The sequence below is a fragment of the Symphalangus syndactylus genome, chromosome 6 (genome assembly GCF_028878055.3).
Source record: "Symphalangus syndactylus isolate Jambi chromosome 6, NHGRI_mSymSyn1-v2.1_pri, whole genome shotgun sequence".
Classification (NCBI taxonomy): domain Eukaryota; kingdom Metazoa; phylum Chordata; class Mammalia; order Primates; family Hylobatidae; genus Symphalangus; species Symphalangus syndactylus.
This window is the reverse complement of record NC_072428.2, coordinates 54,143,465-54,167,773: the sequence shown is the minus strand read 5'-3', so window position 1 is coordinate 54,167,773 and position 24,309 is coordinate 54,143,465. Positions and strand designations below refer to the sequence as shown.

The window sequence follows — 24,309 nt, the reverse complement described above, 5'->3', positions numbered from 1 at the left end:
TCCTCCCACCTCAGCCTCCCAAGTAGCTGGGACTACAGGCACATGCTACCACACCTGGCTAATTTTTGTATTTTTGGCAGAGACGGAGTCTGGCTATGTTGCCCAGGCTTGTCTCCATCACCTAGGTGCAAGCAGCCCTCCTTCCTCAGTTTCCCAAACTGCTAGGATTATAGGCCTGAGCCACTGCGCCTAGCCCATTCCTTCTTATTGATGAATAATATTCTATTTTATGGATATATCGTGTTTTACTTACCTATTCATTGGTTGATAGACATTTGGGTGATTTCTACTCTTTAGCTATTATAATACTGCTGTGAACATTTGTGTACACATTTTTGTGTGGACATATATATGCTTTATTTTCTCTTGGGTGTGAAATTTCTGGTTCATGTGGTAACTCTACGTTTAACATTTTGAGGAACTGTCAAATTATTTTCCAAAGTGATTGCACCATTTTACACTCCCATCAACAAACTCTAAGAGTTCCGATATTTCCATATCCTAGCCAACACTTGTTATTGTCTGTCTTAAGTATTCTCTCATTGTGGTTTTTATTTGCATTACCCTAATGACCAATGATGTTGGTTATCTTCTTTTTTTTGAGACAGAGTCTCGCTGTATTGCCCAGGCTAGAGTGCAGTGGCGCGATCTCGGCTCACTGCAAGCTCCGCCTCCGAGGTTCACACCATTCTCCTGCCTCAGCCTCCTGAGTAGTTGGGACTACCGTGCTCGGCTAATTTTTTGTATTTTTAGTAGAGACGGGGTTTCACCGTGTTAGCCAGGATTGTCTCGAACTCCTAACCTCATGATCCGCCCGCCTCGGCCTCCCAAAGTGCTGGGATTACAGCCGTAAGCCACCGCGCCTGGCAATGTTGGTTATCTTTTCATGTGCTTATTAGACATTTGTATACCTTCTTTGGGGAAATGTTTATTCTAATCTTTTGTCCATTTTTTAATTGGGTTATTTGGCTTTTGTTGTTGAGATGTAAAAAGTTTTTAAAACTAATAAAATATTTTTCTAATTTGTTTTAAAGGCTAGGGCGAGGTGGCATGCACCTGTGGTTCCAGCTATGAAAGAGGCCGAGGTGGTAGGATCGCTTGAGCTCGGGAGATGGAATGCACCACTGCACTCCAGCCAGGAAGTGTAATGGTTAGTTTTATGTGTCAACCTGGCTAGGCCATAGTCCCCAGTTACTCAATCTAACACGCTAATCTAGGTGTTGCTGTAAAAATATTGTGTAGATTTGGTTGACCTATACAATCATTTGAAGTTAAGTAAAGGAAATTATCTTTGATAATTGGTGGGCCTCACCAATCAGTTGAAGGGTCTAACAAGCAAAACAGGTTTCCCTGAGAAAGAAGAAATTCTGCCTGTGGATTGAACTGTAGCCTCAGCCCCAGCCTGAGAGTTTCCAGCTTGCTCTGCAGATTTTAGGCTTGCAAGCCCCCTCAATCATGTAAGCCAATCCCTTGAAATAAATTTCTTTGTATATGTATATATCTATATCTCCTACTATTTCTGTTGCTCCGGAGAGCCCTGACTAATGCAGGGAAGAAGAGGATGTCTTCCTTCCATTAACTCCCAATTTGAATCGGCCGGGCGCGGTGGCTCACGCCTCTAATCTCAGCACTTTGGGAGGCCGAGGCGGGCGGATCACGAGGTCAGGAGATCGAGACCATCCTGGTTAACACGGTGAAACCCCGTCTCTACTAAAAATACAAAAAATTAGCCGGGCGAGGTGGCGGGCGCCTGTAGTCCCAGCTACTCGGGAGGCTGAGGCAGGAGAATGGCGTGAACCCTGGGGGGCGGAGCCTGCAGTGAGCCGAGATTGCGCCACTGCACTCCAGCCTGGGTGACAGCGAGACTCCGTCTCAAAAAAAAAAAAACAAAAAACTCCCAGTTTGAATCAATTGGAATCACCAGGTTTGGGAATGAAGGAGGAAGGCCTGGCGGACAAGGAGATCTGAGGGGAGGGCGTCGAGAGCCTCCAGTCTAGAGGAAACGGTACCCCATGTCTAGAGATGGGGGGTGGTGAAGATGTTCCCTGAACAATACTCCATCGGGATCATCAGATGAATAAGGACTTCTAGAAGCTCAAGTTTAATCACTGTTTTCTTTATTCTTTGGTTTTTGTTTTTTTGAGACAGAGTCTTGCTTTGTTGCCCAAGCTGGAATGTAACGGTGCGATCTCGGCTCACTGCAACCTCTGCCTCCTGGGTTCAAGCGAGTCTTGTGCCTCAGCCTCCTGAGTAGCTGCGACTGCAGGTGCGCACCGCTACGCCCGGCTAATTTTTGTATTTTCAGTGGAGACAGGGTTTTGCCATTTTGGCCAGGCTGGTCTTGAACTCCTGACCTCAGGTGATCCACCCACCTCGGCCTCCCAAAGTGCTGGGATTACAGGTGTGAGCCACCATGCCCAGCCTCTTTATTCTTTATCTCATCTTCGTGATCTCTAGTTTTGAGATGAGGAGCTTTCTTTCAGCCTCCTGTACTCTCAACTAACGATCATGAGCTTTTAGTTCAAGGGAAATAACTTGGTTTTGAGAAGAACAAATGATCCTGTTGCGCTCTGCTACAAGGTCTTTGACTTGCTTTCTGAAGGTCTTCAGCTCTTTATAACAGGCTCGTCTTGGCATTTGCTTCAGAACTTTCCTCCTCTTGCTCCAATAATGACCTTCCCAGACAGATCATTTCTCAAGAGATGGCACTGCTTTGTCTTGACAAAGTTCAGTCACTTCATTTCCTCTCTGCAGAAGATTTTGATCTGCACTTTCAATCGAGGTTTGCTCAGCCTGAAGATTTTTTACCTGATCTGTCTTGGCTTTTCTGTTTTCTTCTTTAGCAATGTTGATGTAGAATTGATTTTTCTCCCATCTGGGATGTTTAAATGTACACTTGACTTTTCAACATCAATTTCCTCCTGGCTCCTCTTGTCTGGTATTAAATACTGTCTTCACCTGCAGATTCTAAGTTATTACCCATGTTCTCTTCTCCAAGGGAAGCTGTCACATCTTTTATCTTTAGGCCAGGCATGGTGATATGCACCTATAGTCCTAGCTACTGGGAAGGCTAAGGCAGGAGGATTGCTTGAGCCCAGGAGTTCAAGGGAGCAGTGAGCTATGAGAGCGCCACTGTACTCCAACCTGAGCAAAAGAGATCTTGTCTCAAAATAAATAAACAAACAAACAAACAGAAAAATTCTGCCCCAAACCAAGATTACTATTAACACATGTAGTATCACAACACACATTAACTCTCTCCTATTGATTCCCCAGGAGAGTAAATCTTAGTCTTACATTGTCAGATACTTCCCCATAGAACTTTGTTGCAGTGGGCCAGGCGTGGTGGCTCACGCCTGTAATCCTAGCACTTTGGGAGGCCAAGGCAGGTGGATCACTTGAGGTAACGAGTTCAAGACCAGCCTGGCCAACATGGTGAAACCTTGTCTCTACTAAAAATACAAAAATTAGCTGGGCATGGTAGTGCATGCCTGTAATCCCAGCTACTCAGGAGGCTGAGGCAGGAGAATTGCTTGAGCCTGGGAGGCAGAGGTTGCAGTGAGCCGAGATTGTGCCATTGCACTCCAGCCTGGGCAACAGAGTGAGACTGTCTCATTAAAAAAAGAAAAAAAAAAAAAAAAGAACTCTGCTGTAGCATCTTCTAGGTTTGTCCATGGTACAGATTCGTGGCGGAGGTTGCAGTGAGCCGAGACCCCCACCACTGCACTCCAGCCTGGGCGACAGAGTGAGACTCCATCTCAGAAAAAAAGAAAAGAAAAAAAAAAGAACAAATGAATGAGGGAGTGAATGAAGCCATCATTTGCCATCTATGAAGATTCATATATAATACTTTGTTGACTTGACAGATAATTCTTTTAGGAAAACTTAAAACTCCTTTCAGAACTCAGTGTAGGACGATGGAGAGAAGACGAGGTGGTGGCAACTCTGGCGTGGGTTCCTCTGTCCCTCTTACCCCACTCCCCACACCTACTCTTGCCACCCCCACTATGAGACTTTGAACAAATTGCTGAACATTTCTAAGTCTCCTTTCCTCTTCTGTAGGTGGAGAGAGCACTGCCCTCCTCATGTGAGTGTTGGGAGGATTAGGAGGATGACACAGAGCCCAGCAGGTAAGGGCTTCACTACCTTTTAGTGAACTTCTTTATTCCATTATTCCAAGACATTAGCAACTCTCTCTATTAGTCAAATGTTTGGTTATTTTACCCAGGTTGAGCCAGAGCTCAAAATACGAAAATAAGAAAATAAAATAGCTGTTATAAACTTTTAAAAAAAGAAATAAAACTCTTTTTACTGCAAGAAATAATATGTCTAGTAAACAGAAGAGATTCTAGTAAAAGCTGCTAGAATTAATAACAGAATTGGGCAAGGTGACTGCATATAAGATAAATATAAAAAGCAAAAAACCGCCTGGGCGCAGTGGTTCACGGTTGTAATCCCAGCACTTTGGGAGGCTGAGGTGGGTGGATCACCTGAGGTCAGGAGTTCAAGACCAGCCTGGCCAACATGGTGAAACCCCGTCTCTACTAAAAATACAAAAATTAGGGCTGGGCATAGTGGCTCACATCTGTAATCCCAGCACTTTGGGAGGCCGAGGCAGGTGGATCACAAGGTCAGGAGATTGAGACCATCCTGGCTAACACGGTGAAACCCTGTCTCTACTAAAAATACAAAAATTTAGCTGGGCGTGGTGGTACGCGTCTGTAGTCCCAACTACTTGGGAGGCTGAGGCAGGAGATTTGCTCGAACCCAGGAGGTGGAGGTTGCAATGAGCCGAGATTGTGCCATTGCACTCCAGCCTGGGTGACAGAGTGAGATTCTGTTTAAAAAAAAAAAAAAAAAAAAAATTAGCTGGGAGTGGTGGCAGGCACCTGTAACCCCAGCTACTTGGGAGGCTGAGACAGGAGAATTGAGAATTGCTTGAACCTGGGAGGTGGAGGTTGCAGTGAGCCAAGATCGCACCATTGCACTCCAGCCTGGGCGACAAGAGTGAAACTGTCTCAAAAAAAAAAAAAAGCAAAAAACCTGTTTTTTGCTTTTTTTTTTTAATTTTTTTTAAAGAAAACTACAGTGAGGAATAAAAAGCAGCTGCAGACTGTTAGCTCCCCTTCCCTCCGTTCCCTCCTCTGGAACACTGGCCCCCTAGGCCTGGTTGGTTGAGCAGATTTTTATTGCCTTTATATATTTGGTTTGGGACAAGGTGTGGGGTTCTTGTGAGAGGCTATTTTATCTGGCGTTTCTTGTCGTTCTCAGCAGGAGCACTCAATGCCAAAGGCTGCTGTATCATATTTGGAAGCAAAAGTGTCAATCTCTTTTTACTCTTAAAATGAATACCTGGAAACAAAATGGTGGTGGGGATTATACTTATGATAGCAACCAAAACTATGAAATACTTCAGAATACATTTTCTTTAGAAGAGTATTGAACCCATAAAAAGAAAACTGCCGCTGGGCGCGGTGGCTCAGGCCTGTAATCCCAGCACTTTGGGAGGCCGAGGCAGGTGGATCACAAGGTCAGGAGATCGAGACCATCCTGGCTAAAACGGTGAAACCCCATGTCTACTAAAAATACAAAAAATTAGCTGGGCGTGGTGGCAGGTGCCTGTAGTCCCAGCTACTCAGGAGGCTGAGGCAGGAGAATGGCTTGAACCCGGGAGGCGGAGCTTGCAGTGAGCCAAGATAGCGCCACTGCAGTCTGGCTTGGGCGAAAGAGCGAGACTCCGTCTCAAAAAAAAAAAAAAAAAGAAAAGAAAACCGCAAAATCTTATTAAAAGATATAAAACAAGATTTGAATGAATGAAAAGACACATCATGTTTTTGTATGAAAAGATATAAATTCATAAAAACTCTTTAAAATTACTATATAAATTTCATGTAGTTCCAGCTAGAATATTAATAAATTTCTTTTTTAAAAAAGAATTGTCAAAAGTATGAAAAATAAGAACAGAGGAGGAGACCTGTTCTCCAGAAATCAGGATTGATCAGAAAACCACTGTAATCGGAGCAATTGACAGCAGAGACTGCTAGTCTATCCTCAGTATTCATTCTTCCTTAGAACCCTAGATCTGGCCGGGCGCGGTGGCTCAAGCCTGTAATCCCAGCACTTTGGGAGGCCGAGGCGGGTGGATCACGAGGTCAGGAGATCAAGACCATCCTGGCTAACACGGTGAAACCCCGTCTCTACTAAAAAATACAAAAAAATTAGCCGGGCGTGTTGGTGGGCGCCTGTGGTCCCAGCTACTCGGGAGGCTGAGGCAGGAGAATGGCGTGAACCCAGGAGGTGGAGGTTGTGGTGAGCCGAGATCGCGCCACCACACTCCAGCCTGGGGGACAGAGAAAGACTCCGTCTCAAAAAAAAAAAAAAAAAAAAAAAAAAAGAACCCTAGATCTACATCTGGGTACATAGCCACTTGGAATAAAGACCACATCTCCTAGCCTATCTTTGAACTTAGTGTGGCTATGTGAGTAAATTCTGGCAAATGAAATACTGGCAGAAGTGTCCTGTGCAACTTCAGAAAATGTCCTTAGAGGGAGAGAGACATCTTTCTTTGTTCCTTTCACCTTCTGTTGGTTGGAAAGCAGACATTTTGGCTGGAAATGGAGCAGCCATCTTGGACCAGGAGAGAAAAGCTATATGTTGATGGTGGAAGAACAACAAGACAGAAGGAGCCTGGGTCCCTGAAACTGTGGAAGAGACCCAGGACTTATCTCTGGACTTCATTTATGAGAGAGAGAAATAAACGTTTATTTAGTTTAAGCCACTATTACTTTATTTTTTCTGTCAATCACGGGCAAACCTGATTCTAACTGATATTAAATTTGGCACCTGGAAAAAGTCTACCACAAGTGACAGAACCTAAATGCTTAATTAATGAATGCAGGTGGGTGGCAGATGGCAAAGACTCAGACATTGCTGACTGGGAAGCTTGTGATCCTTGTTATGCAGTGGTCAAACATTTGATCAAAACCTTGTGTTTCAGTTAGCTATTATTGTGTGGCAAACCACCTCCAAGCTTAATAGGTTAGAACATCAAGTGTTTTATTACCTCTCACCATTCTGTGGGTTGACCGTGATCGCTGGGTGGTTCTTCTGGATCTCACAGGGGTATTTCATGAGGTTACAGTCAGATTGAAGCTGGGGATGAATATGCAAGTTGACCTCATTCACGTGTGTGGCACCAGGATGGCCAAAAGCTGTGACCTCTCCTTCCATGTGGCTTAGCCTGGGTATCATAACATGGCGGCTGGATCCCAAGAATGCAAAAGTGGAAGACTTTCTTAAGGCTTAGGCCTAGAACTGGCAAGTGTCGCTCTGCCACATTCTATTGGTTAGAGTGAGTCACAGGCCCAGCCCAGATGTAAAGGGAGGATACTACACAAGGCTGTGAATACTAGTGACATGGCTCTCTGGGGACAATCTTCAGACAATAGCTACCTCACCTTCGAAGGCAGATCATGGACTGACTGAGGTTGTAGCAATGCAATGCAGCCATGTAGAAATGATAAGGAAATCCAGGGCCGGGCGCAGTGCCTCACGTCTGTAGTCCCAGCACTTTGAGAGGCCAAGGCGGGTGGATCACCTGAGGTCAGGAGTTCCAGACCAGCCTGACCAACATGGTGAAACCCCATCTCTACTAAAAATACAAAAATTAGCCGTGTGTGATGGCACGTGCCTGTAATCTCAGCTACTCCAGAGGCTGAGGAATTGCTTGAACCCAGGAGGCAGAGGTTGCAGTGAGCCAAGATTGCGCCACTGCACTCCAGCCTGGGCAACAAGAGTGAGACTGTCTCAAAAAAAAATAAATAAATGATACGGAAATTCAGAATGTTCCTGTTTTCTGGCTTCTTCTTGCTACTTTTAGCAAGTCCTGTGAGAGAGAAAATCAAGCTAGAGTTAGCTTCTTTGCATAGCTTTGCTAAGGGAGGAACTCTTTGCTATAACCTATAATCTGGGTTGATTGAGATCCTGTAATTTTGAGTTCTGCAGACTTGAAAAAGCCATTGCTTCTGCACTGAAGCAGTTATAAGTGGTAACTGCAAAGTGGTAGCCTTAGCAGGAATTAAGACTGGTGCCCTCTTTAGAAAAGCTGTGAGCCTGTTGGCAAAGAAGGAATTAAGGATGGTGCTTTCCCACTCAAGCCGGTTGTTTCAGATGGTTTGAAGAAAACCATCATTAAGTTTGGGGAATGGCTGATAAGTAAAAGATCAGAGTTTTCAGGCTTGGAAACCATGTCTAGATAAGATTTTTGGCTACAGTTATTCACGTTGGAACTGACCAGAACAAAATGGATTAAAGGCCTATGACATTTTTGAAGGAATAGTGCTATCAATGAAACCCCAAACTCTGCCTGCAAGAGCCTGTGACTGCTCAACCCTCAAAACACTCCTTGGGCTCTCAAACCTGCCCCAGCAGGAAATGAACTTGGGTACCTGTGAATTTCCCAAGAAGGGAACATTCTTCATGGATGGCTTGTGTGCTGCTTCTCGGCAATGTGGCCCATCTAGGAATTAAGTGAGGACTGTTGACTTACTCATTAGTTTAACCAAATGCTTCCATGTACCAGGCATGGGGTTAGTACTGGGGTTGCAGTTGTAAAGGGAGGAGCAGCAGCTGAGAGTATAGAGGGGGTGGTGGTAGGACCCCTACCCACTGAGACTTATCATCCACAGCTGTGTCTCCTTGGGGAGGCCTTTTGAAAGGATCCAAAGGCCCCACCTCTCCCGCTGTTGCTGATCTCCCTTCTGAGTATCCTGGCTGCACCAGCTTCCTTCTATGTCCTAGATATGTCAACTTTGTTGGATTTCCCAGCTCATCCCTGTATCTGGGTCTGCCATTGACATTTGCTAATACACTGGTTAAATAGGTTGCATGGGTTGGAGGGACTCACGACCCTGATGCCCTCAGACAGATTATCCCCAAGATTGGACTGTGCAAGGCAATCGCTTGCAATCTATTAAGCCATGGCCCTTTTTTTTTTTTTTTTTGAGACGGAGTCTTGCTCTGTCGCCCAGGCTGGAGTGCAGTGGCGCAGTCTCGGCTCACTGCAAGCTCCGCCTCCCAGGTTCACGCCATTCTGCCTCAGCCTCTCCGAGTAGCTGGGACTACAGGCGCCCGCCACCATGCCCGGCTAATTTTTTGTATTTTTAGTAGAGACGGGGTTTCACTGTGGTCTCGATCTCCTGACCTCATGATCCGCCCGCCTCGGCCTCCCAAAGTGCTGGGATTACAAGCGTGAGCCACCGCGCCTGGCCAGCCATGGCCCTTTTATTTTATTTTACTTTTTTTTTTTTCTGAGACAAGGTCTTGCTCTGCCACCGAGGTTGGAGTGTAGTGGTACAATCATGGCTCACTGCAGCCTTCACCTCCCAGACTCAAGTGACCCTCCCACCTCTGCCTCCCAAGTAGCTGGGAATATAGGCATGTGCCACCATGCCTGGCTAATCTTTTATTTAAACTTTTTTTTTTTTTGTAAAGATAAAGTTTTACTATTTTGCCCAGGTTGGTCTCAAACTACTAGGCTCAAGCAGTCCTCCTGCCTTGGCCTCCCAAAATGCTGAGATTATAGGCATGAGCCACTGTGCCCGTGCATGGCCCTTTTACACAGTGCAAAAAACTCCACGTGCCACCCAAGCAACCCATTCCACATTCAATGACTGGTGACAACAGCAAGCATGTTTGAGATTATGTTTTTAGTTTTATGCTTTAAAAGTAAGGGTATGAATAATTTAGACAGGAACTCTAGTCTTCTAGTCATAACATGGCACAAATCCCAACTCTTTATAGACAAATATGCCTGATCAGGAGGAACTCTCAGAAACAGACTGTATCAGGCAGGGCTTTTGGTTGTACACACAGGAAGTTGGGTCTCGCTTAAGCAAAAAGTATGTTCTCTCTCTCTGCCCCTGGTCTTCCTGTGTCTGCTTCATTCTCTCCTATCTACCAGCCCTAGGAGAAAAAAAACCCGACAGAAGGATACTGATTGGCCCAGTTCTGTCATGTGCTTATCTTCTGTTTGTTTGTTGTTGTTTTCGAAATAGAGTCTTGCTCTGTCGCCCTGGCTGGAGTGCAATAGTGCAATCCCAGCTCACTGCAACCTCCGCCTCCTGAGTTCAAGCAATTCTTCTGCCTCAGTCTCCCGAGTAGCTGGGATGACAGGTGTGTGCCAACATGCCAAGCTAATTTTTGTATTTTTAGTAGAGATGGGGTTTCACCATGTTGGCCAGGCTGGTCTCAAACTCCTGACCTCAAGTGATTCACCCACCTTGGCCTCCCAAAGTGCTGAGATTACAGGCGTGAGCCACCTTGCGCAGTCTGTCATGTGCTTATCTTCTAGCCAATGGGCAGGTCCTGTTTCCCACACAAGGGTAGGAGTGGAGGAAGCGCTGCTGCGAGGACTTAAACAATAGCCTATACATTTGAGCAGAGATAGCAAGGTTCCAGGGAGCAGAACTTTACTGAGAAGGAGTTACTTGAATGGCTACTTTGGTTATGTAAATATAGCATAAATTGATACCAGTGTTCTGGGAGAAGGGTGATACAGGCCTCTGGTGTCTTAAAGAAGACCTTTCCTCTTACCCATTTATCTGGTCCCTGGGAAGGAAGTAGAGAACTTTACATTTCAGCCAATGAGCCTGCCAGAAGCATTGAGGTCATATTGCTATAACATTCTTGGTTGATCTGGTACTAGCTGAGCCTGCAGGAAAAGACGCGAAGGGCCTTGAAGTCTCTCGCTGTAAGGAATACTGGAAACATAGCCTTGCTTCTGCTCAGCTCATGTCTCCCTCCAGAGAGAATGAATTTCTATGTTTTGAGAATACGTGCAGTGACTGAACAGGAGAAAGGAACTCAGAGAATCCAGCCTGCTCATCTGGCTGGGGACAGCACTCGGCCGGAGGGCCTGAGTTGGAAGAGCCCCTGTCGTCTGTTCAGGGCTGTGAATCAGCCATGGTCCAGGGATCCTTGCACTTGGTGGAATTTGGGAGCAAGACTATCCTTTGTGTGAAATAAGCCTCCAGAGTTCTTGGACAATTCTAGGTCTGGTGACCAAGAGAGATATGCCAAAACCCCTGCTATAAAACAGAGATAAAACAATTGACCATATGATCTAGCAATCCACTTCTGGGGATACACACACACGAGTTGAAAGCAGGGACTTGAACAGATATTTGTACACCCATGTTCATAGCAGCATTATTCACAATAGCCAATAGTTGGGAGCAACCCAAGTGTCCATCAATGGACCCCTCTTCAGAATAATGCTTTGTTTTGTTTTTGAGACTGGGTCTCACTCTATCAACCAGACTGGAATGCAATGGCAATGGTGCTATCATAGCTTCACTGCAGTCTTGATCTCCCAGGCTCAAGTGATCCTCCTGCCTCAGCCTCCTGAGTAGCTGGGACTACAGGCATGCACCACCACGCCTGGTTAATTATTTTTTTTTTTATTTTTAGTAGAGACGTGGGTCTCACTATGCTGCCCAGGCTGGTCTCAGACTCCTGAGCCCAAGGGATCCTCCTACTTTGGCCTCCCAAAGTGCTGGGATTGTGGGAGTCAGCCACCATGCCTGGCCTAGAAGCATGTCTTTAAGTATGAAAAACACATAGGATGAAAAAGTTTGGAAGTTGATCATGCAAATTGGGTCATTCTCATCAGACCCAACTAAAACAGAGTCAAGAAGCCAGGGGGGAGAAAACACTCAGGACACATTACATTGCACTAGAATATAATTCCCTGCAAGCCTGGCTGCTGAAACTGCCTGCTATAACCTGAGACCAGTTTGATCTATAGCTGCTGAGACAATTTCCTGAAACTCTAGGACTAATTTTGCCCACCGCCATCGCTTACCAATCAGAACTTGCCAATTCCCCAGAACCTTCCTTGTGCCAAGGAACTTTCTCAGAGAGCAATATGTAACATTCCTCTTTTTTTATAAAACCTCCAACCTTCTCTTTGCTCTTTGGTCATACTAAAGAGCACCCAGTCTGCATGCATGCCCCAAATTGCAATTCTTTTTTCTCAAATAAAAATTTAAATTTAGAGATTTGTCTCTACTTATTTATTAATTATTATTATTATTACTATTATTATTTTGTAGAGACAAGATCTCCCTGTGTTGCCCAGGCTGGTCTCAAACTCCTGGGCTCAAGCAATCCTTTGGCCACCTCCCAAAGTATTCAGATTACAGACATAAACTACCAAGCCCGGGCCGTCTCAACATTTTTATTTTGACTTCAACAAAAGAAAACTAATATGACTGAAATTTAATTATCAAGCTATTTTTAAAAGCATACTTGAGATATAGTAACATATATGCTTCTTTCTTCACACATTCTACAACCAGACCTAGCAGCAGGTCTGATAAATCCTAATTTTGAAGGAATAATGAGTATGAAGGATATTTAAAGATATCTGGAACAACTGTAATGTAGTGTGAAAATAGCTGTGAATTTGGTTAATGACATAGTCACAGTTACTACTAATACTACTGCAGTTGGTTGTCTACATTCGTAATCGAAGGAAATGCTAATTTTCATTATAGGTGAGAAAAGAAAATAACTTTTATCTGAGGAATGCGAGTCCTTTTAAATTATCAGATCCAGGGAGACATTAAAATGAGACAGCAGGCCCAGTGCAGTGGCTCATGCCTGTAATCCCAGCACTTTGGGAGGCCGAGATAGGCGGATCACTTGAGGTCAGGAGTTCAAGACCAGCCTGGCCAACATGGTGAAACCCCGTCTCTACTAAAAATACAAAAATCAGCTGCGCGTGGTGGTGCACACCTGTAATCGCAGTTACTCAGGAGACTGGCAGGAGAATCGCTTAAACCTGGGAGATGGAGTTTGCAGTGAGCTGAGATCGCGCCACCGCACTCCAGCCTGGGCGACAGAGCAAGACTCCATTTCAGAAAAAAAAAAACAAAAAACCAGCATACCATGTACCCAAAAAAATTTAAAAAAGAAAGAGACAGGAATCTCATCCTACTTCCCCCTTGAGCTATGTATTCATCTCTTAGAACTGCTTGCTATTGCCACAAGTAGCTAGAAGTTAACCTAATAATACCACACTGGACCCTGTAACCCACACCCTATAGCTTAACAATGTATAGCCAATTGCTAATCAATGTTATTTCTGTAATCTAATGAGAATTCCTGACAAACAACTTTGCATCTGCACACTTCCTGTCCCCTTTTTTTGCCTTAAAAAATCCACTTGTAACTGCTGCTAATTGGAGTGTGTATTCAGGGCAACTTTAATCTATGCTCCCGAGTTCCAAGCTTGGCCCATTTCTCTACTCATTTTGCTTCAGCTTCTTCTTTTTTAAGTTAACAAGGGTTAGAGAATATTAAATGTAATTCTTTCCCCATCCAAGTTCATAGACCTCATAATTACGAGTCAGTGGATCCCACATTAGAATGCCCCCCCTTTTTTTCTTTAAAAAAAAAAAAAAAGACAGGGTCTTGCTCTGTCCCCCAGGCTGGGAGTGCAGTGGCACGATCATAGCTCTCTGTAGTTTTGACCTCCTGGGCTCAAGTGATCCTCCTGCCTCGGCCTCCCAAAGCACTGGGATTATAGGTGTGAGCCACTGTACCTGGCCTAAAATATCTTTTTCTAGGGTTGGTGCTCGTAAGCACTATGATATCTGCTCCACTTATTAAAGTGACCCTGTTTTCCGGAGGTTGCCTGGCATCCCAACTGCCTGCAGCCCAACATCCTCAGATGCATCCCTTTGAACACAGCTCAAACACCACAGCCCCGGGAAGTCCTGTCAGAATCCCCAGGGTTCTCTGCCCATGCTGTGAGCTCCCTTCAGGCTCCCATAGTCAAGGGCTTCTCTTTCTTATACCATAAGGTAATGTCACTGCTCATGTCCTCCTTTTTTTTTTTTTTTTTTGTTTTTGAGACAGAGTCTCTCTCTGTCACTCAGGCTGGAGTACAATGATGCAATCTCGGCTCACTGCAACCTCCGCCTCCCAGGTTCAAGCGATTCTCATGCCTCAGCCTCCTGAGTAGCTGGGGCTACAGGTGCATGCCACCACGCCTGGCTAAGTTTTGTCTTATTAGTAAAGACAGAGGTTCACCACGTTGGCCAGGCTGGTCTCGAACTCCTGACCTCAGATGATCTACCCACCTTGGCCTCTGAAAGTGCTGGGATTACAGGCATGAGCCACCATGCCCAGCCGTTCATGTCCTCTTTAATTTTCATTCCATAAACACGTATTTATTGAACCCCTATTGTATACCAGACATTATACTCGGTGCAGAGTATCCATCAGTGAAAAGACAAAGTCCTTAAGTTCTGAAAAGAGGAGAGAGGAAAAATGAACACAACCAATACCTAAGCAAGATAATATGACGAATACCAAAGGAAATAAACAGCATGTTGTAATAGAGATGATGGTACAGTAGGCAGGGGAAATTATGGTCAGGGAAGCCCTTCTTGAGGAATAATATCTAAGCAATTGCACAAAGCAGAAAAAAAGGAGTGAAACCCCAAGAGGAAGAGCAGCCTAGTCGGAAGAAACAGCTGTTCCAAAGGCCCTGGGGCAGAGAAGAGCCTGCTCTCAAATGAGAGCAAAGAGGCTGTACCTTTGTGAATAAAAAAGGGGAGAGTGTCCGGGCTGGTGGCTCATGCCTGTAATCCCAGCACTTTGGGATGCGGGGGGTCCGTCCCGCAGATGGATGGATGAATAACATACACTGACATCCAATGATGGATGAATAACATACACTGACACAGATATGCTTCTCAGTCCGGCTGAGAGTCTGGGCCGCTTACAGACTCCCAGGAGAGTGCTATAAAGAGTTGCAACTGCGGCCCCTACTCGTTGGCCCTCCCAGCATTTATTCAGCACACATTAAATGACAGAAGTCTCAAGTAAACACCACTAGAAGGTAATTACCATTGCTGACCCCCAGAGTAGACAGCAATCATGGACCCATGGATGGTCAAAGTTTAGTCTTAGGACCACATGAGTAAACAAGCTATTTAGATAGACTGCTGTACATTCCTATGTTAATTACCCTTGTTATAGCTCAAAGAGGATTAGGCTGCCTTCAGCCATAACTCTATCCTGAGGCTTTTGCAAAAAACCTTCTGGCCTTCCAAGAAGGTTTGTGTTTATTTTACAATTTTTCCCACCATCCTGATTGAACCCCTACACTGGGAGGCTGAGGCGGGCTGATCACAAGGTCAAGAGATCAAGACCATCCTGGCCAACATGGTGAAACCCTGTCTCTACTAAAAATACAAAAATTAGCTGGGTGTGGTGGCATGTGCCTGTAGTTCCAGCTACTTGGGAGGTTGAGAGGCAGGAGAATTGCTTGAACCCAGGAGGCGGAGGTTGCGGTGACCTGAGATCATGCCACTGCACTCCAGCCTGGCAATAGAACGAGAGTCCATCTCAAAAAAAAAAGGGGGAGAGTGGAATGAGATTGTTCAGAGAGGAAAACATGAGCAAACACATATTGAATGCATGGAAGGCCTTGGAGAGTTTTCAGCAAAGAAATAACATGATGTGATTTCTGTTTTTAAGCTCCCTCTACCTGCTGGGTGAGAATGGCTTTAAGTGCAACCACAGTGGAAGCAGGGAGACTAGTTAGGAGGCAGGCAGGAGATGGATGTGACTTGGAAGGGGGGTGGTGGCAACAGAGATGGTGAGAGATAGATGGATTTTGCATGCATTTTGGAGATTTTGCTAACTTGCTGATGGATTGGGTGTAGATCTTGAGGGAAAAGGAGAATTTAGGAAAGACACTCAGGTTTCTGGCTTGGAGTCATTTGTCTGTGAATATTTAAATATGTACAAAATATTTACAGAAGGACACCTAAGAAACTCCATGGGAGGCATAGTAGATTGCAAAAGATAGACACAAAATCCCTGTATGCACAGAGCTTTGTAATGCGGTTTTGCTGCTTTTCTCTTCAGGGGTGGAGTCTATATTATTCCTCATCCTCAAATTTGGCTGACCAGGTGACTTACTCTGACCAATAGAAGGCAAGTGAAGTGATGTCAGAGTTCTGGGCCTAGGTCTGAAGAGGCCCTGCAACTTTCACCCTTTTTTTCGTTTTTTGTTTTTTCTTTTTTTGTTTTTTTTTTTTTTGAGACGGAGTCTCGCTCTGTCGCCCAGGCTGGAGTGCAGTGGCGCAATCTCGGCTCACTGCAAGCTCCGCCCCCCGGGTTCACACCATTCTCCTGCCTCAGCCTCTCCAAGTAGCTGGGACTACAGGCACCCGCCACCACGCCCGGCTAATTTTTTGTATTTTTTAGTAGAGACGGGGTTTCACTGTGTTAGCCAGGATGGCCTCGATCTCCTGACCTCGTGATCCACCCGCCTCGGCCTCCCAAAGTGCTAGGATTACAAGCGTGAGCCACCGCACCCGGCCTCACCCTTTTTTTCTTGCTGCCTTGAGACTGCCACATACAGAAGTCCAGGCTACCCTCCTTAGGATGAGAGACCACAGGGAGAGAGGGGCCTAGCAGCCAGCCAGCGTGAACAGCGTGAATAGTCACACTAGTGAGTGAGGCCATCATAGGTGTATCCCCACCAATCTATCAGAGGACTGAAACAGCATGATTCACCCCAGGCAAGACCAGCAGAAGCACCACTCTGCTGAGCCCAGCCCAAATTACCGACCCACAGAATCCTGAGCAAAAAAAAAAAGGTTGTTAAAAAAATTTTTTTTAGCTGGGCATGGTGGCTCATGCCTGTAATCCCAGCACTTTCGGAAGCCAAGGCAGGAATATCACTGAGGTCAGGAGTTTGAGACCAGCCTGTCCAACATGGTGAAACCCCATCTCTACTAAATATATAAAAATTAGCCAGGCATGGTGGTGGATGCCTGTAATCCCACCTACTTGGAAGGCTGAGGCAAGAGAATTGATTGAACCCAGGAGGCAGAGGTTGCAGGGAGCCAAGATTGCACCACTGCACTCCAGCCTGGGCGACAGAGTGAGACTCCATCTCAAAAAAAAAAAGAATTTTTTTTTAAAAGGTTGTTGCTTTAGGCCACTATGTTTTTATGTTTTGGGTTGGTTTAATACACAGTAATAGATAACTATTATGGGAGGGAACTGAATGGTTTGAATGGTTGGAGAATATGAATGGGAAAGAGGAGATTTTTTTTTTTTCCTGAGACAGGGTCCTGCTCAGTCACCCAGCCTGGAGTGGAGTGGTGGGATCATACCTCACTGCAGCCATGATATCCCAGGCTCACGTGATCCTGCCACCTCAGCCTCCTGAGTAGCTGAGACTACAGTTGTGTGCCACCATGCCTGGCTAATTTTGTTTCTTTTGGTAGAGATGAGGTCTTGCTATGTTGTCCAGGGTGGTCTCATACTCCTGAGCTCTAGTGATTCTCCCGCCTTAGCCTCCCAAAGTGCTGAGATTATAGGCATGAGTCACTGTGCCTGACCAGGAGAGAGATTTTAATTCACCCTTTTGTATTATTTGAATTTTAAACCTTGTGAATGTATTAACTATTTATTCTCCTCAAAAAATGTATGCTGCATTCAATGCATAAAATACATCTCTATTTTGAACATAAAGAGTGCAATTTTTAAGTGATCCATCATTACCATTGTTTTTTTGTTTTGTTTTGTTTTTTTGTTGTTGTTGTTTTTTTTTTTTTTTTTTTGAGATGGAGTCTCGCTCTGCCACCCAGACCGTAGTGCAGTGGCACGATCTGGCTCACTGCAACCTCTGCCTCCCAGATTTAAGTGATTCTCCTGCCTTAGCCTCCTCAGTAGCTGGGATCATAGGGATATGCCTCCACCACTCTCGGCTAATTTTTGTACTTTTAGTAGAAACAGGATTTTGCCATGTTGGCCAGGCTGGTCTCGAACTCCTGATCTCAAGTGATCAGCCCTCCCAAAGTGCTAGGATTACATGCGTGAGCCACCGCAACTGGCCAATGCCATTTTATATAAGGGATTTGAGCATCTGTAGATTTTGGTATCCATGGGGGTCCTGGAACCCACTGCTAACCCCACTGTATATATTTACATACAGTAAATGTATTTGCAGTTATTGTTTTTTATTTAAATATACTGTTGTATTAACAGAAAAGTATTCATTTCGTCCCCACTAAATACATTTGAACGAGATTTAAAGAATGTTATTTTATTTCACTTATTTATTTTTTTGAGACGGGGACTCACTGTTACCACGGCTGGAGTGTAGTGGCATGATCACGGCTCACTGCAGCCTCGAACTCCTGGGCTCAAGGAATCCTCCTGCCTCAGCTTCCCGAGTAGCTGGGACCGCCGGCACATGCCATGATGCCCAGCTAATTTTTAAATTTTTTTATCTCACTGTATTGCCCAAGCTCAAACTCCAGAACTCAAGCTATCCCCCCACTTTGGCCTCCCAAAGTGCTGGGATGACAGATGTGAGCCACCACCCCGGCCAAGAATGTTATTTTAATGGCGCATCAAGTTATTTGTCTTCACCAGGGCACCCCCAGATCTCCATCTGGCTCTTCTGCTTTAATAGGATAAAAATATCTAGCTATTCCTAGCTGAAGCCAAACCCCTGCCACAGGCGAGAGGCATTACTTCCCCCTTGTGGCAATATTTGGTGGCTGCACTCAAGCCAGGCACCCAGCAGGTACGACTTCACAATGCGTTAGCCAAGGTGAAGAACTAGATAAACTGGGCTGCTTCTGGGCTGGCATTTTATTTTATTTTATTTTATTATTATTTTTTTGAGATGGAGTCTCACTCTGTCACCCAGGCTGGAGTGCGATGGCACGGTCTCAGCTCACTGCAACCTCTGCCTCCCAGGTTCAAGCGATTCTCCTGCCTCAGCCTCCCAAGTAGCTGGGACTATAGGCTTCTGCCACCACTCCTGGCTAATTTTTGTATTTTTAGTAAAGACACGGTTTCACTATGTTGGCCAGGCTGGTCTCGAACTCCTGACCTCATGATCCGCCTGCCTCGGCCTCCCAAAGTGCTGGGATTACAGGTGTGAGCCACTGCGCCCGGCCCTGGGCTGGCATTTTAGAGCAACTCTTCAGACCAAAGTAATCTGACAGTCCCCAGCCTGGCTAGAACTTATAAAGTCACCCCTGTGCCTGGTAGATGATTTCCACCAACAGCCTGTCCTTCATGGAGAGGAGATGGGTTTGGATGGGGAGTGGGGAGGGGCAGCTGAAGTTTCCCTCCAACAACCAGCTATTACAGATTGTGGCTTTGGCATTCTCAAAACTCAGTGTTTGGGAGGACCTCTGGCCTGCCCATATGGCTGAAGTCTTGAAGTCCAGATTCTCCAGAGCCTCTCCTTCCTCTCAGGTCCTGTTGGAGAATGTGTCACATGTGGGTTTTCAATAAAAACTAGGGGACAAGGTCGGGTGTGATGGCTCATGCCTGTAACCCCAGCGCTTTGGGAGGCCAAGGTGGGTGGATCATAAGGTCAGGAGATCGAGACCATTCAGGCCATCATGGTGAAACCCTGTCTGTACTAAAATACAAAAAAAATTAGCAGGGCATGGTGGCACGTGCCTGTAGTCCCAGCTACTCAGGAGGCTGAGGCAGGAGAATTGCTTGAACTTGGGAGGTGGAAGTTGCAGTGAGCCGAGATCATGCCACGGCACTCCTGCCTGGCAACAGAGTGAGACTCTGTCTCAAAAAAAAAAAAAAGGAGGGGACATGGCCACAAGTACCCTGGAGATCACAGGCTGTGACCCACCAGTGTGAGGAGGCACAGAGAGGAAGACAGGAGCAAACACATATCGACTGCAATGGAAAGCCTTGGAGAGCTTGACATGATGTGACATATGTTGCTCCCCTCCCCTCCCCTCACCTCCCCTCCCCTCCCCTCTTTCTTTTTCTTTCTTTCTTTCTTTCTTTCTTTCTTTCTTTCTTTCTTTCTTTCTTTCTTTCTTTCTTTTCTTTCTTTCTTCTTTCTTTCTTTCTTTCTTTTTCTTCTTTCTTTCTTTCTTTCTTTCTCTTTCTTTCTTCTTTCTTTCTTTCTCTCTCTCTCTCTCTCTCTTTCTTTCTTTTCTTTCTCTTTTCTTTTTTTTTTTCTCAGGGTCTTACTCTCTCACCCAGGCTGGAGTACAGTGGTGCAATCATAGCTCACTGCAATCTTGAACTCCTGGGCTCAAGCGATCTTCCTCCTCAGCCTCCCAAAGTGCTGGGATTACAGGTGTGAGCCACCATGCCTAGCCTGAATCATGTTATTAAAAGCTCATTCTTTGGGGAGGTGGGAGGGACTGCTGATTTCTTGAGATGAGCCATGGTGGATGAAGGGCCACAGAAAGTGGACCCTTGGGGAGGACTCCTGAGTAGATGGCACTGCTGGAGCTACAGACCCTGCCCCTCCCCTGCTTCTCACACTGGATGCATGCAAGCATCCTGAGGAGCATATCTGGTTGAGAGGACAGAGCCAGTTGCAATCAGCAGATATTGACATTGGTCAGTTCGAGTTTGTGTCTATTCTGCTGTCTCTGTCTCAAGGTTTCTTCTTTGTATAGCACTTTGTCATGCAAAGAGGTTATGGGATGCTAAATACTAGCTCTGCTCAGTGGTGCAGATATAAAATAGGATCTAATAGGGAGAAATGAGCAAGCAGAGAAGTAGGGCACAAGCAATCCCTGGTACGCTCATTACCCCACTTTCCGTAATGCTGAAATGGGGAAGGAACATATTTTGCTGACATGAATGATAGAAAAAGGAACTTATAAATAGGATCAGCAGAGGGGAGGGAACAGCTGTGTGACTATGTCACATTAGAAGCTCCCTTGTAGAAGAGTAACCTTGTTAGAATGGGGAGCCCCTGGAACCCAGTGGCTGATAACAGCAGCCAGTTCTTCCATTGGGCTAATTCAGACTTGCTGAACTAGAAGTCTGGGGAGATGAAACTGACTTCTAAGGACATCCAGATGTATCTCTTCTCACATGTAAAAAAAATGTGTCAAGTAGAACATTTTTGGCTGTAACTGACTCTTTCTAACCAAAAGTGACTGGAGCCATTGAAGTTTTGTACCTTGCTTAACAAGAAGTTAGCAGAATAGTCCTTGGATTGACTCAGTGGCTCAACCTGTCATCGAGGGCCTGGCCATCTCTCCCCTCAGCCACTCTCTGTGGCAACATCTTCCCTGAAGGTTGCAAGATGACGGCTGCAGATCCAAATATCATATCATGACCTGACAATACCCGAAACCTAGATGGGAATATCAGAAGAGCTTCTTGCCTTGTCTCTCCTGTTTTGGTCTTTTTCTTTTTTTTTTTTCTCAAGTAAGAAAATCTTTCTTAAAATCCTGCCCCTCAGCAGACTTGCCCTTTCATTTCATTGGTCAGAACTGGGACCCAAAGACACCACCTAACGAACCACAGACGAAGGAGATTACTACCAGGACTGGATTAGACCAATCATGACTCATGCTGTCAACAGGGAAGAAAGAAAATGCTGTTGGGAAGTGACCAATAGTGTCCATCATAATATTTTTTGTTCTTTTCTCTGATTACAGAAGTCATGTATGTTCATTATAGAATATTTGGGAAACCCAGAAAAAGGTGAAGAAGAAAATAAAATCCCCTCAGATTCCACCATCCAGATCCAACTATTGTCTTACCCACTTTGCACTGGTTTTTTTTTTTTTTTTTTGAAGCGGAGTCTTGCTCTGTCGCCCAGGCTGGAGTGCAGTGGCGCAATCTCGGCTCACTGCAAGCTCCGCCTCCCGGGTTCACGCCATTCTCCTGCCTCAGCCTCTCTGAGTAGCTGGGACTACAGGTGCCCGCCACCACCTATCCATCTTTGTACTCTAGCCCTTCCATCCTTGTTCTGCACCAGCCCTTGAAATCTGCCCGCCTCTCTCAAACCACCTTCCATTCAGCACACAGTCCCAAACTTCTCCTTCTTTTTTTTTTTTTTTTAACAGAGTCTCACTCGTTGCCCAGGCTGGAGTGCAATGGCACAATCTCAGCTCACTGCAATCTCCGCCTCCCAGGTTCAAGCGATTCTCCTGCCTCAGCCTCCCGAGTAGCTGGGATTACAGGCATGAGCCACCACGCCCAGCTAGTTTTTGTACTTTTAGTAGAGATGAGGTTTCACCTTGTTGGCCAGGCTGGTCTCAAACTCCTGGCCTCAAGTAATCTGCCAGCTGCGGCCTCCCAATGTGCTGGGATTATAGGCGTGAACCACCACGCCCCTGCCTGGGCCACTTCCTTATATAATTTATTTGTGCCTTCAAGGCCTACTCAGAGACGGTCTTATATATACCATTTCCATTTGATGATGGAGTATGCTGCACATGTCTAGCTTTATGGTTTGATGGGCCAGATAACACCCAATTCATAATGAGCAGCCCAGGTTGGATGGTACGTTGGTGGCCCATGGTTAGGTGTTCAGTGTCTACTAAGGTCCCGTAGCAGGCCAAGAGCTGTTTCTCAAAAGGGGAGTAGTTATCCACAGAGGATGAAAGCACTTTGCTCTAAAATCATAAGGGCTTGCACTGTGGTTCAGCTACAGGGCCCTGCCAAAGTCTCCAGACTGCATCCCTATCTGCCACTGACACTTCAAGTTCCATTGGATCATATGGCCCAAGCGGCAGAGCAGCTTGCACAGCAGCTTGAGCCTGTTGCAGAGCCTTCTCTCATTGTGGAATCCACTCAAAATTAGCAGTGTTTCAGGTCACTTGGTAAATGGCCCTCATTTGGGCCAAACACACCCAAATGAGGAATATGTTGCCTGTAAAATCCAAAGTGGCCCACTGGACATTGTGCTTGCTTTTCATTGTAAGAGGGGCCAGATGCAACAACTTTAACCTCAGAAGGAATATCTTGACATGCCCTACACCACTGGACCCCTAGAAATTTCACTGAAATAGAAGACCTCTGAAATTTTGCGAGATTTATTTCTCATCCTCTGACATGCAAATGTCTTACTAATAAGTCTGGAGTAGTTGCTACTTCTCGCTTACTAGATCCAATCAAGATATTGTCATGAGTGTATTGGACCAGTGTGATACCTTGTGGAAGGGAAAGACAATCAAGATCCCTGCAAATTAAATTATGAAATAGAGCAGAAGAGTTGATACACCCCTGAAGTGTGATAGTGAAGGTGTATTGCTGGCCTTGCCAGCTGAAAGCAAACTACTCCTGGTGGTCCTTAATCACAGGGATAGAGAAAAACACATTTGCCAGATAATAGTTGCATACCAGGTACCACATATAGGATATCTTATTTTGCTCAAACAATGAAACCACATCTGGTATAGCAGTTTCAACTGGAGTCACCACCTGGTTAAGTTTACAATAATCCACCATCATTCTCTAAGATTTATCTGGCTTCCTCACAGGCCAAATGGGCAAGTTGAATGGGGATTTGGTGGGTACCTCCACCTCTGAAGATCACTATGCCTTAATCTTTCAAGTTCTTGATTGAGATATTGATCTCTGCAGTCCCTCCAGGAATGTGGTATTGCTTTTGTTTTACTAGCTTCCTAAGTAGAGGCAGTTCTAGTGGCTTCCATTTGGCCTTTCCCATCACAATAGCCCTCACTTTATAGGTTAGGGAACCAATGTGGGGATTCTGCCAGCTGCTGAGTGAGTCTATTCCAATTATGCACAGAACTGGGGACATAATCAGAGGATGGGTTTGGGGACCCACTGGGCCCACTGTGAGATGGACCTGAGCTAAAATTCCACCTGACATCCATAAGCCCCTGTTTTGACTGATGGACCACCATGACATTTTAGGCCACCTGGAATTAGTGCCAGTTCAGTGAATGTCCAGGAGTCCCCAAAAGGTCTGATTATTTTCTTTTTCCCAACACACAGTGATCCTGGTGAAAGGGTCACTTTCACCTTTCACCAGGGTCACTGTGTGTTGGGAAAAAGAAAATAAAAGATTGACAGGATAAATTTGGGGCTGTGTATCAGGCTTCTTCCTGAAGGGAACCTGGTCTCCCCTCCATTTAAGGGGTTCTGGGCTTATAAACTGGCTTAAGCCTGGGAATTGATTGAGCTTCTGCAGCTCTCTGTTTTTATGATTTGAGTTAGACTTTTGTCCACTTAACCTAGAACTTTTCTGCTTTCTACAGATCAAGTAAGAATTTAGTAGCCTTCCTATGTATTTCACTTCTAGGAACACCATGCTCAGCTAGCCAACGCCATAGATCTGCGCACATCAGACTATTCTCATTGCTGCTTTGACTCTGCTGTCCATTTTGATAACCACTCCCACCACACACACACACACACACACACACACACGGGAACTGGCTCATGCTTTTATGGAGGCTTACAAGTCCTAAGATCTGCAGTCAGCAACATGAAGACCTAGGAGTA

The 24,309-nt window shown here is 45.5% G+C and overlaps 1 long non-coding RNA gene across 1 annotated transcript; it reads left to right on the top strand.

Annotated features, from left to right (window-relative positions):
• Positions 1–1,033: 1,033 nt before the first annotated feature.
• On the top strand, positions 1,034–24,309 carry LOC134736897 (uncharacterized). Its single transcript, XR_010121360.1, has 3 exons — positions 1,034–1,150; positions 4,063–4,130; positions 24,107–24,309. It is a non-coding gene; the product is annotated as an uncharacterized lncRNA (long non-coding RNA).